Raw genomic sequence first — 14,767 nt, forward strand, 5'->3', positions numbered from 1 at the left:
TGTAAGCTCTGCTTTGTAGATTTGTACCACTAGACATTTCAGAAAATGTGATATGCAGAGAACAGTTGTGTCTAAAAACACTTGTGTCTAAGGCACGCAAACGTGTTCGATATGCTGTTGTTTCAGAAACGACGTGCATGTTCAAACAAAACAAATTTGTTTAGTTTCAATAAAAAGCACTGTGCCTTCGAAAAGTCTGCTTGAGTACTAAAGCTTGAGTACTAAAACTACTAAAGCTCTTCTCCAGATTTTTGGGGTTGTGAGGTGGTGCAGGCAGGAAGAGAGAAATCTACGTAACCAATTGACTGCTTTATTTGTAGGGTAAGGCCTTCCTGTAGGATAAAACTTTTACTGCAGGATGGACAGTTGGACACGGAAAGATGGTTGGTTGAAGTTCCAATTCAAGGTTCGGGCCTTGCGTTATTCTCGCTTTTTTTTACAACAGATAGAGTGTAGCCCTGCAAAAGTCTATATTATTGCTGTTCCATAAAGTAGCTGGTCTAGTTTAGAAAGAAAAACTTTTAACCAACCACTAACCAGACTTATAACAATGTTTCTCACAGCCACAAAAGGGAATTTTTATATGCAGTACGAGCTGTATCAATTTAGTCTACATTCTGAAAATGTAGACGAAACCTTTTTTAAATTTTGCTAAAAACACAACATGCTCTTAAAGGGAAGCCACTTTAAGATGAAGAAATTCTGCCAGACCCGATGACACCACCAACCAATCAGAACATACTATAAGAGACTTCCGTCCGATTGTGACACTTCTAGCACTCAGTAAGAGAATTAATCCTTGTTTTGATCTTCGTTTAGTACGATAGAAGGCTACAGAAGAAAAAAGAGTAGCCTAATGGTAGGGGTGGTAATCGAACCATGTCATGAAAATGATAGATGGATGGTCATTTTATTTTTGTTTGGATGCGAAACGTAGCCTACATAAAACAAAAACGCACAGTGTGCATCCAATGAAAGAGTGCGAAAGACCGTAGCCCTGAAGGCGTAGGAAGTCGTCGAGTCTGCACTCTCTCAATGACTACTTTCTAGCCCAGTGGTTTTCAACCAGGATTCCGTGGAACCCTAAGGTTCCGCCAGTAAGTCTAGGGCTTCCGCAAGTTTGCATTCAAATCCGAGAGTCTATTTTATTATTATATGCATATTGTTTAAATATAATCAAATATTGATTAGGTTTGCCACTATTAATAAATTTGCTACACTTTAACACTTTCGCTGCGATCCCGAATTTTCGTTGTTTTCTTGTGGTGCGATTAGGCTTCCTTTACATTTCTGCTTTCCCGCCAAATTTCGTCGACATGTTTTCTTCGCTTCAAGTAGTTCTTTCAGACAGTTTAATGGTTTGCACACCAGTGGGTCAAATCGCCGTGAACGTGTTCGAGATGGAGTTCCCAGGGGCGCCGAAAGCGGGCAAAATTTTTTTGTGGATGGAGGGCAGGAGGGGCAATGGTGCCCTTTTGAGGTCATGTAAGCTACTGCATATTTTGCAATATAACAATTTCTGCTATTCGGTTTTAGCCTAATTAGGCTATAATCTTTTATTTTGCCTCAAAATAATATTCACAACACAAAATTCTATATCACAGTAGGCTACATCATTATAACATAGTATGATGCCGTTCCGTGTTATTGTTCTTTGTATATCGGACGGCGGACACCTATATCATTACTCGATAATAAGCTGATAGATGAACATCATCGCAATATCTTATCTTAAAACTTAAAAAAAAATTGGCGTTTTCGCCACAAAAGTGCCCTTTTTTTCATAATCCTGCCCCCCAGTCAAAATTCGTTCCGTCGCTCCTGGGAGTTCCTCGAGCTTTTGGAACGTTTTATTGGGTTCCGTTCCACCAAAAGATTGAAAACCACTGTTCTAGCCCTAGCCCTTAAGTCAATCAGCTGACAGAGAATCCACCATTTCATCACCTAAAAACTTTACAAATAGGCTTAAAAGACACATTTTATGATTTTAATAATTTTATGCCACAAAAGCACAAGTTCGCCGCATGCCGTCATTTCTGTTAACATTATTTTCACAAATATTTCACTTGATGACAGTATTTTCGAGTATTTTTTTTTTCGATTTCTTTAAAGGGGTATCTCAAATTACCTTCCTTTCCCCTAACTAACTTACATATTCCCCATTCCCAGTCAGGGCCTCTGAGAGAAATTTTCACTAGGAGTAAGAAGAGTCACTTCGGGCCCCCCTTTCACTCTGGGCCCCCTTTGTCTTGGGCAAAACGCGTGATATTTGCTTAGGCGTATTGCACACCACACAACATTTTACTGCAGAATTGGATATCTGTGCGCAATAATAGTATCAGCCGGCAAAAAAATATTATTTAATGTTTTGTGTTGTGCATATCAAGTGATCTGTCCCTCGCCAATTTGTGTATCATGCATTGAATTGGTGTGTCAGTTGTTGATGGTGCTGTTGAGAGGTGTTGCTTGTACAGGTTTAATATAAAACTTTCAAATTCATTTATTTATTTCTCTTAGATGTAGCCCATAATTATTTTTGATGAGGACACTATGTGGTGTCGAAAACGTTGGATTTAGTAGTTTTTTCTTGTTTTTTTTTTGTGTGTTCAATAAAATATGTTAAATCCGTTAACGTTACTGAGCCACTGAGTGTTATATGTATATGGTACAACGTGTCAAGCTTTCTATAAAGGCTCAAACAAAACATCTTGTTAAAACATAATCAAATTAATCATCTGACCAATAACCTTTCTTCATTAACTTTTGCATTCACCACATGCCTAGCAGAGGTGAACGAAGTCAATTTTTTTACTCCGGCTCCGCTTCTGCTCCGAAAGCACTGACTCCGGCTCCTGCTTCAACTTCGAAGTTTATTTGAAGTGAAATAAGCGTGAAACCACATTTTTCAAATAGTTTTTAAAAAACACAAACCTTTTCTCAGGCTTTTCTCAAAACTGCATTTGCTACACTATGCCCTAGAGCAGGGGTTCCCAAACTGGGGTACATGTACCCCCAGGGGTTAGTGACGATCGGTGAGGGAAAGCAAGGAAAGCAGTGCTTACCTGAGCGAAAACTATGCAAAATATAATGCCTGAATTCTAGGTTTAACTTCTTATTATTTTTATCAAGTCTATTTTAACTTGAAAATTACTGTGTTCGTGACTAGAATTACTCGTAACGCTTGTGAGTAGTCTAAGTCCTCACCAAACCGCATGTCTTGCCTATAAATGCCAATTAACGCAAACGCTTTTGTCAGAAACCATCACTGAAGCTCCAGGGAAATCAACTTTCAAAATTGCTTACCCTACATTGAAAAACGCCTTCGTTTTATCCAATCCTCAATCGTTTTGCAAAACGACACCAGCTGCTTAGCCAATCAGGTGTGTTATCTGGTGTTATGGTTAAAGTTGCTTTCCCAGTGACGTCAATGCGTATCTCATAGCGGCTGCTTTTGGTTTCAGGCGAAAGGAATACAGCTTCTACGCATGAGTGATTTTCGGGCTTGTAACTATAGGCTACTGAGTACGCTGCAAATAAAGCTGGTTCTCTTACCAAAAAAAACATAGATTCTACAATAAAACATGCAATTCCAAAAGGTACATTAACCAACCAGTACTGAAACAGCACAAGTGTTTTTTAAATTCTTTGGGTCAACAGACTGACATCACAAGTTCAGAGCAAACATACTTGTGTTTGTTTTTTTTTTGTTTGTTTGTTTATCTTTATCCTGCATTGCGGGAAAGCGGACTTGAGCGCTATGCATCGGTGTACGCCTTCCGACATACACCTGACCCACGCTGCAGCCGACGGCAATGTCTGTTTTCCGGTTGTCTACTTTACTTATGACTTAAATTTGGTACTACCCATTACTCGAAATCGATCACTAGGTAGAGGCAATTATCGTTAAGTTTCTTGCCCAGAGAAACAACAGCAAGTGCGCGTGGCTGGAGTCGAACATGCAGGCTCTCGACTGCGAGCCCAACGCGCTAACCACTCGGCCACGGCTGCAACATTCTTCAAGAATGGACTAGCTTAATTTATAGGCTAATTATTTGCTCTTTACTAGTGCACCAGTCCAATGCATGTCGTAAATGCTTACAGATGACATTGACAATAAGTTTTTGTGCTCAGTCTAAAAAAGCAGCCAACATTCTAGACTAGTCCCAGTTTGATTGATTGAATCTTTATCCTCGGACTGGGAAAGTCCGAAGATTTTGTTTTGGAAATGCTCTCAGAGCGCACCAAATTGGAAGTGTTTTTCAAAATTTTCTGGGGGAGGCCCCCCAGACCCCCCGCTGGAAGTGTTGCCTTCGGCAACACACCTTCGGGCTTCGCCCGACGGTTACGCCCTTCGTGCCTACTACCTTGCTGCGGCATATTTCCAAGTTGCTTTCCCAATGGTTTAAGCCACCGAACGTCACTGCCAGGGGTACATTTCGACTTTTCAAGGGGTAGCCTACATTAGATTAAGTATAAGGATATTCTTTCCATAACTTCTAATCTGCCTTAAAATATTTTTTATCACCTGATGATGTTAATAATTTGAAGACCTGAGATTAAGAACTCCTCAGTAAGTCACATTTTCACCCCAGTAGAATAGTAGAATGTAGAAGATTTAACATGAGATTGAAACAAGTTTGCAATGTTTTTCAAAACTTCAATTTTCTTTTTTTCAAAAACTTTAATGTAGCCAGTTCTTTAATTCAGGTCTTCATTTGTTTTTAGGTTCAGTGTGCAATATAAATTCGCTCAACGATTAGCTAATCACGCTGCTGAGTTCAAAAACTTTTATTGTTTTACTTGAAATCTTTGTCAATTTTCAGACTTTCTAAAAAGCTAAACAATGAGTGTCAAAAAAAGAAAATATTCAGAAACCTACTTAAAGTTGGGGTTTACATTTACGATAAATAATGGTTTGGATATACCAGTAGCCTATGTGTACTTTGTCAAAAATCATTGGGAAATGATTCGATGAAACCAAGTCTTTTCACTCGGCATTTGGAAAGAGCTCATCCGGAATTCAAAGACAAGGATCTTAATTTTTTCAAGCATAGGGAATCAGTGTTTAAGAAACAACGCTTGGATAAAGGTGGCATGTTTTTCCAACAAATCAATGCTTCACTAAAGGCATAAAAATATTGGGGGTACACGAGCAAATCTATAAATTGACCAAAGGGTACCGATGAACAGAAAGTTTGGGAACCCCTGCCCTAGAGTTTGCTTTGTTGAATATTATATATCTATATTATATATGTGTTAATGTTCTTAATTTTGGGTCTTTTGTTTAAATGTTTGGGTGGCAGCTGACTTTGGTGACCTTTTGGTCTTTCGCTGCCATCCTTGTTGTGCGAATTATTTGTGTTTATTGTGTTTTTGCTTTTTGTGTCCTTCTTTTTCGCCAACAAAACAAAAAATAAACTGAACTGAACTAAAGAATAACAACTTTTATGCTTGAGTTTAGTCGTTTAGGATGGTTTTAACCAAACATTTTGCGCGTAAACTATAAAATCACAATTTTGGGTCCCCCAACAAACACAGGCCAGGGCCCTCAAGGGTACGGCGTACCCTCGGTACCCCCTCTCATAGGCCTTGTTCCCAGTCATAAAAAAAAAACACAATATGTTTCTATCTAGCTTACAGTAAAAAAACTGTGTACCGTGCACTGAGGTAGCCACTTTAACAAGTCGAAATTCTGCCACTGAAATTGACTAGAATGAAACCGCCAACCAATCATAAGCTACGGTTTAAGTGACGTAAAAAATGGCGAAAAGAAGATCATAGAAAGCAAATTAAGTGATGGATTTTTTGTCAGCTGGTTGGCTTAGGGGGTTATGGTTAGGGCTAGAAAGTAGTCATTTCATTGACGCGTGGTCGATTCTCAGTTCTCACCACTGCTATTGCTCTTTTTCTTCTGTAATTACCAAATAAAGTTCAAAACAAGCATTAACTCTCTGGATGAGTGCTATAAGGGTCACAATTGGACGGTAGCCTCTTATAACACGTTCTGATTGGTTAGCGGTTGCATTGTAGTCAATTTCAGTGGCAGAGTTTCGACTTGTTAAAGTGGCTACCGTGCACTGACAGCTTTGCGAGTGCTATTTAAAATAAACAATTAAGAAAAATGACGTCACAAGGCAGCGAAAACAGCAATGGTTTTAGATCAGCCAGGCTGTGCACTCGCTGATCTGCACACCTTGGCGCGTCATTGGGGAAATCCCAGGCAATAGCAAGTTTTAGCTTGTTGGATTAGAGTTTGAGGTGATCAGCGTTGGAAACAACTTTTGCTAGAACTGAAGCAAAAGCAAGCTTTCTACGACGATGTAATTCAAAAATTTATTGCACAAACAAGAAGAATCGAATTATGCTATAGAATAGATGAATTTTCCTTCTGTAGTCGAGGTGTTAAACATTTTCGTTTTTACTAAGTAGCCTATACGGCGGATAAAAGTACAGCCGACCAACATAGCAATCGACTTTCTTTTCTGGTTTATTATTGAGTTGCTTTGCTATTGTTTTAACTTTCACCTGTTTGTTTTTAATTCGCTTGTACATTTCTCAAGGTGTTGCGACCGTGCCTAATCTTTGCATGAAGTAAATCATTTCCATCTCGAGCACGCTTTAACTTTCGCGTTTTTTCAGACTCCTGCTGTGTTATGGCAAGTAATATTGTTCGTTTTGATGGTCGGAAATAAAAAGTGAACTGAAGTAGGCTATGTGACTTTAGAAATGCAACTTAATGTTTGATATTATTAAGTCTTTCATTCAATGCGCTGTCAAATAAATATCTATTTTGTATTCTTCTCCATTCCGACAACATTATTTTTGTCAGTTCTGTTCATGTTCAGAATTTGTGCTGAAAATGCTCTCAGAACGCACCAAATTCAATTGTAATTTTAAAAATTTTCTGGGGGAGGCCCTCCAGACCCCCGCTGTTGCTTTGACGTCATTGAACACTCTGTCAAAGTGGTCACGGTACGCCACTGATCTCAACAGCATCATCAACAACTGACATACAAATTCAACGCAGGATACACAAATTGGCGAGGGAGAGATCACATGATATGCACATTGCACAACACAAAACACTAAATAATAAGTTAGTTGTTTGTTTGTTTTTTCATATCTTTACCCTGCATTGCGGGAAAGCGGACTTGAGCGCTATGCATCGGTGTACGCCTTCCGACGTACACCTGACCCACGCTGCAGCCGACGGCAATGTCTGTTTCCGGTTGTCTACTCTATTTATGACTTAAATTTGGTACTACCCATTACTCGAAATCGATCACTAGGTAGAGGCAATTATCGTAAAGTTTCTTGCCTAGAGAAACAACAGCAAGTGCGGGTGGCTGGAGTCGAACATTGTATTGCTGCCTGATACTATTATTGCGCACTGATGTTTAATTCTGCAGTAAAATGTTGTGTGGTGTGCAATACGCCTAAGAAAACATCACGCGTTTTGTCCAAGACAAAGGGGGCCCAATATGACTCTTCTTACCCCTAGTGAAAATTTCTCTCAAAAGCCCTGTCTGAACCCGAAGATGTTCCTTTATAACCCCAACTAGCGGCTTAATAAAAATACTGATTTAGATCAGATTTTAAAATTTCCATCACACAATAACAATAAGTCCCAATTGCAATCACATGAAAATGTGTAATTACCGGTAATCAGTCCAACTCTGGCGATTTAGAAACCTTGGGCTAGAAACGAAAATAGTAATAATTATTTTTGTATGGCAACACTACTATTTATTTTTATTGATTTTGCAGCTTGTTCAAGTGAGTGAATAAGTGATTGTTGTACTGGCTGATTCTGCTGGATGACCGATAAATTAGGCTAGAGTAGTAACGTTCAACTGTTCGTAACCTTTTGTGACTTTGGCACCCCTGTGCTCTGGACAGTCTAGCACTTATAATTATTGCTAACATCCGACTACTACAGTGAACTTTGACCCATGGTTATAATACCATACTAGGGTAATCGAGGGTGCAACCTAGTTCGTACCTTGAACCATTCGTACAGTCAGTTCGTACCCTGAAAAGATCGAGAGAAAAAATTAAACAAAGCCGAAGTCGCTGATCGGAGTTTCCCCAAACAATTTGAAACAAACTTGAGGGTTAGGGTTAGCGGAAACTGCGGAAAAATGTTTGCGGAAACTGCGATCAGCGAGGGTTAGAGCATAGATTACTCTATAGTTAGAGTTAGGGTAAGCGGAAACTGCGGAAAAATGTTTGCGGAAACTGCGATCAGCGAGGGTTAGGGTTAGAGCATAGATTACTCTATGGTTAGAATTAAGGTACGGTAAGGGTTAACGAAAACTGCGGAAAAAATTTTGCGGAAACTGCAATCAGCGAGGGTTAGGGTTAGAGCATAGATAACTCTATGGTTAGAGTTAACAGCGGAAACTGCGGAAAAATGTTTGCGGAAACTGTGATCAGCGGACTTCAATTTTGAGCTATTTTTTCACTCGATCTTTTCAGGGGAAAAATTTTAAAATGATTGCGGAAACTGCGATCAGCGACTTCGGATTTTTTAATTTTTTTTCTCGATCTTTTCAAGGTACGAATTGACAGTCCGAACTGTTCATGGTACGAACTAGGTTGCATCCAGTGGTCGATGTGCGTATTTGCGACCATCCACGTAATTACGTCCACTTCAGAAATTTATTAATATTTTGCAATTGTAAATAATTTGACAAAAAGAAATTCAACTGTTTATCAATATTGTTAGAAACTTGTGTAAGTTTTATGTTTTTATGCTACCGGTAACTAATAACTAAACTACGTGACTTGTTTTTTGGTTTTTGAATTACGTTTTTAGACAAACTCGGTCAAACTCAAAAAAATAGCATCCTGACTTGCAAACGGCATAAAAAAATATATATGTACAAGATGTGTTTTTATCAGGCTCCGCATGTTATTGCTGTCATCACATTATTTACCGCACTTTTTTGTATAAGTTGTTTTATTAAGCAGTTGCGCAGAATTGTTTCACCACAATAACAGTGGTGTTCGGATGCATTTTGGAATTAACACAGCAATTATAAATGCGCCGGTGGCGATGATTTCGTCCCTTGCTGAAGTGCTGATGTCGTACCCTGATGTCATCCCCTCATACATCGGAACTCGCAATCATTTACGTCGCCAGAAAAAGCTTTACATTAGGGTGGAGTGAAAAAATTTTTTTTTTCAAATCAAAAAATCAGATTAACCAAAAGTGGCGTATGGACCTAAAACCAACTTCTCAGAAGGTTTTGTGTTTGTGCCACCTCCACCCACGTGGCCCAAAATTTTTAAAGGTCATCCGAGGGTCAAATTTCATAAAAATTCCATAACTTGAAAATCGGTTTAGCTAGAATGTTGGTTTTTGGCTTAAAATTTCCAGAAGGTCCATGTTTATATAATATGCTCTAATGCAACTTTTGTCTCTATTTTAACTACATAAGCTGATAATAAAAAATGACGTTTTAGTTTGAAAGCTATGTAACGTAAAGAAGTGAAAATGCTATATTTGAACTATTTGCACCCATAGTTATGTGTTAAGGCATAATAGGTACAAACTGACTAAGTAGGCCTACTGCTTAAAATACTTTCTAAGTAGTTAGTACGAAGGGTATGCAAGCAACAATTATAGATATGTGACAAAAAAACTCAATGACAAAAATAATGTAGCAAAGACTCATATGCAATAATGTTACAATGTTATTTGACATTAAGTTTCAAAATTTACATCTTTGTTTTCCATGAAATTTATAAGAAACTACTTACAATCAGGGTCACATTATAAAAATTATCATGTGGTGAAAAAATATTGAAAACCTTCAACCTGAAAACATCAGGACTATCAAAATCAGAAAAAATATATTTCGACTCTGATCCGTTGCAAATTTGGGCAAGGCTGATGATGTTGATGATTTCCGCAAGATGATGATGTTGTTTTTGCTAGTTTGTTTTATTTGTTTTTGTCATTGTTTTCCTGTCGTCAAGTTATAGCCTATCTATTTTGTGAGTCGTGCAAGGCCTATGGTGCGTTGCGCTTGAAATGGCTTTGCCCGTGGTAGGATTTTTTTGTGGGGTTTTCTTTGCCTGCCTTGCTCTTCTTTGCTATGAGCTAAACGCATCAAGACGTGTTCCCCTTACGACCATCAGCACTCTTGATAACGCACCATGGCCGATCTTCATAGCAACTGTCCATACAAATCTTCAATACATCAGCTAAAGCTATGTGGGCTAATAAAGCTATAGCCTAAATATATATATGTTGTTTATTTGTTTTTGTTTTTTTGTAACATTTTCTTTTTTTATTTTTCCTTTATATCTTAAATTTTTCTGAAGGTGTTGCAACTGTGCCAAATTTCTTTCAAATCAATAACTTACTTCGGTCTCAAGCACGTTTTAACGTTCGCGTTTTGTCGCTTCTACCCTTTTCTTGACCTTTGCTATGTTGACGTGTATTGTTTTGATATGATGGTCAGAAATAAAAACAACTGAACTGAAGGCTGACTGGGCTTTGGTAAAGACCCTTGTCAACCTTAATACACCACTGTTTGCATTGAATGTTACAGAAACCATGACATCAACTCATTTATAATTACACGTATCCAATAGCAATACACAGCTTAAGTTTATTGAAATAACTAGCAAAGCTAAATATATTAGTTTTGCTGATGCATGCTTGATTGTTTATTAATTAAACACTAAATTAAGAATTTGGCTATGTAGCGAACTGATGCTTTGTATTGCATCTCTTCATGAGTTTTCGCAATCTTATTTTCTGACGTATACGGCCGTCCCTTCTTTCAAATCCGGCGACAGCTGATGAAGCTTCGGTTACCAACTTAATGTCTTGGCTCTGACATGGGTGCTCGAGTTTTAACTTGTTCTGTCTAAAATCTTCAATATCTTCATTCTTCAAATGTTGTAATGCAGGTGGCACATACATGGCTTTCAGATTCAAACTGGATAATTTATAATATATGTTATCAGTAGGATTAATTTTTGGAATTTGAAACTTTCGGACGTTTTGATATGAACTGTGACCAAATTCTTCAGTGGTTGCCAATTCTTGAAGGTTGCTGCCATCATCAACACAATCGAATGCCTCATTTTCAATGACATACTGTCCTGCTGCTCGTCCCATACTAAGCACCTTATTAACCCCAAGCCGGCGAACGCTTTCATCATCATCGGCCAGCATTGCCAACAAAACATTTTCATGGTGCGCAAAATATGCATTTCTTTGAAGAACTTTCAATGCACTATCTCGTACATTTTTCTTCGGAAACTTTACCACACGATCAACAATACTGTAGAAATTTATTGGTCCATCAGTAATCTTGCTCTTGAGCTTGATTTGGAACCAGCTAGGGAAATAGACTTTGAGTAAAAACTCCACCATAGTGCACAATGTTGGCGATGCATTTTCTTGAGACACATAAAAACGCAGTATATGGCACCCGAGTGTTAACCACCAACTTCTAACAGCTCAAGGTTAGCATCTACACAGTACACATCCCAACATGACAGCAAAGCTTATTCAATGCGCATAATATTGGTCACTGCTTAAATCATCAATTACGTCATTCGGGATGACAGGAAACTTTGGGTTAGGAATAGCCTTGAACTTCACCACGCTCCATTCAGAAACTGCCCCATGTAACTTTTTACCCAGAGGTCCTGAGAATGAATTCGAACCTGCTGTAAGACCATCCAGTTATTGGAAAATGTGCCTTAGTGGAAGCTCATTTAAATGGAGCAAGCATACAACCCATTGCAATCGCCGTCCCAGTAAAGCTTCTAAGGATGCAATACAACCACTTTTGGTACCTGTTATTGTAGCTGTTCAATCAGAACCAACAATCTTTAACACCTTTTCCAATGATGTGCCTTTAATGACATTGAATATCATCGTCATTTTCAGCCTGTGAGAGCCCACTGCAGAGCGTAAGCCTCCCCCTTTTCATGCCAATTTACAAGATTATGTGCTAGTTGGTACCAATTAGTTGTATTGCATTGTTTGTCATTGTCTTCCCTCCATCTCACTTTTGGTTTTCCTTTCTTTTGGTTTCTCGTGGACATTGTTTGTTTGTTTATCTTTATCCTGCATTGCGGGAAAGCGGACTTGATCGCTATGCATCGGTGTACGCCTTCCGACATACACCTGACCCACGCTGCAGCCGACGGCAATGTCTGTTTCCGGTTGTCTACTTTACTTATGACTTAAATTTGGTACTACCCATTACTCGAAATCGATCACTAGGTAGAGGCAATTATCGTAAAGTTTCTTGCCCAGAGAAACAACAGCAAGTGCGGGTGGCTGGAGTCGAACATGCAGGCTCTCGACTGCGAGCCCAACGTGCTAACCACTCGGCCACGGCTGCCGACCATTGAATATAGTCTTGGTTATATTCACACCAGTTCCCTCTTCTGGAGCTACATGTGAGAGGTAAAAAGAACCTTCTTTTGTACTGAGTTTCAAATTTACACTTTTTGTAGCTGCCCATTTTCCTTTTTTAGGCCGAGATACATGTGAAAGGTAAAAAGAACCTTCTGTTGTACTGAGTTTCAAATTTACACTTTTTGTAGCTGCCCATTTTCCTTTTTTAGGCCGAGATTCCATGTATCTAAAATCTTTAACTACCTTTTGAAGTCTAAAAACTACACCATTTACAGTGATGCATTGATGCATTTACTGAGTTTCAAATTTAGACTTTTTGTAGCTGCCCATTTTCCTTTTTTAGGCCGAGATTCCATGTATCTAAAATCTTTAACTACCTTTTGAAGTCTAAAAACTACACCATTTACAGTGATGCAATAAACCTTGCAGTGAATCCAACGCTCAATAAGTTCGTAAGCGATGTTAACAGTTGCTGCTGTTGTTCTCCAGTTCCGCTCATGCAACAATCTTTGTAGTACATCTCTTTTTGTGGGAAGAACACCCATAGGGAATGAACCAGTACTCCTAAACTTATACTCTCCTTGACGTTCACAAATCCTTGTCACAGCCTTTCTTGTAAGCATTTTAAACAACGATAAGGTTATTTCAAAACTCAGTAATATAGTTTCACGGTCTGAATTTTACAAAATAAATGTGCAGCGTTCAAAATACACAGTTCACATTTTCAAAATACAATTGGGCAGGATGGTACAACCAGTCTTCTGCATTGTCATAATTTTTGTAACAAACATGCCCATTGACAGAAATACAGCATAATATGGGCCAGCAATCTCAACATAACATTTCTAGGCTATTTCAAGTGCATTTCTTTATGATTGCTTTATTAGCTGACAGACTGAAACTTACCAGTAACATCTACACTAGGTTACTGCAAACTGCACTGAGCCATGTGCACCTAGCAGAATGTCATGGATGACTAAGCACCAATGAGCAGTGTAGTTCCATAGAAATCACATGGTGCAATGGCAAAGGAAAAGGAGGGATGATTAGTTGATCATTGCTATTGCTCAAGTTGTTCATTGCAAAAATCGAACATGATGATGGATGCTACGTTTTTCATGAGAATAAGGCAAAAACTTTATTTTGGCAAATTCTGGCTTATAAATGTGGTAGAAATATAAACAAAAGTTACAATATAACAGATATAAATATGGACCTTCTGAACGTTTTAAGCCAAGAACCAACATTCTAGCTTAACCGGTTTCCAAATTATGGGATTTTCATGAAATTTGACCCTCGGATGGCCTTTAAAAATTATGGGCGATCTGGGTATAGATGGCACAAACCCAAAACCTTCTCAGAAGTTGGTTTTAAGTTCATACGCCACTTTTGGTAAATCTGATTTTTTGATTTAAAAAAAAAAAAAATTTCACTCCACCCTACTTTACATGCGGCGGTTTGTTGGATTTCAGGTCAAGCGTCAATGCACATGTCGTTCCCTGTGAGTGATGGATGCAACCTAGTTCGTACCCTGAAAAGATCAAGAGAAAAAATTAAAAAAAGCTGAAGTCGCTGATTGCAGTTTTCGCAAACATTATAAAATTTTCCCTCTAAAAAGATCGCAAGATCGTTACCGGAAATTTTAAAATGTTTGCGGAAAAACGGAAGTTGCGATCAGCGACTTCGGCTTTGTTCTATTTTTTTCTATCCATCTTTTCAGTTTGTTTGTTTCCGGAAACTCCAAACAGCAACTTCGGCTTTTTTGAATTGTTCCTCTCAATCTTTTCAGGGTACAAACTGAGGGTACGAACTGTTCAGGGTACAAACTAAGGTTGCACAGTCCATGAGTGGTTATGAATAACGCTGTCGAAAAGACTTGATAATCTCTGGGAATATGCTTTCTTGCTGAAGCGTAGGCCACAAAAGCGGAATTGAGAAAGTAGGCTATTGCATTTTCAATATTTATTGTGGTGCTTGTTTCGTTTTGGTACAACTTGTGGGATTAGTTGATAAACAAAAAAACAATCAATTTGGTAGGCTACCACTTTTAAAAGTGTCTGATTTTATTCGATTACATTTTAAAGATCAGAATTAATTTCTAGGCTAATTGTTTTCTTTTTCAGAAGTTTGCTAAAAAAAGGAAAAGGTGGCAAAAACTTTGTTTCGACTTGAAAAAGTTCATTTCGAACAACCCTAATTTTTACCTACTTTTAAATGGACAAAAAAAAGTTGAACATCTGGCAACACTTCTTTCAAGGGATGACATCGGCATGGCACGACATCGGTGACATCCCAAATGCGCTACTGTATTGTAATTTTAATACACACAACAAAACCAGAAAGAAAAGCAGCAGCTCAACTTAACAAAAACAG

This window comes from Aplidium turbinatum, chromosome 13 (genome assembly GCF_918807975.1).
Source record: "Aplidium turbinatum chromosome 13, kaAplTurb1.1, whole genome shotgun sequence".
In the NCBI taxonomy this organism is placed as follows: domain Eukaryota; kingdom Metazoa; phylum Chordata; class Ascidiacea; order Aplousobranchia; family Polyclinidae; genus Aplidium; species Aplidium turbinatum.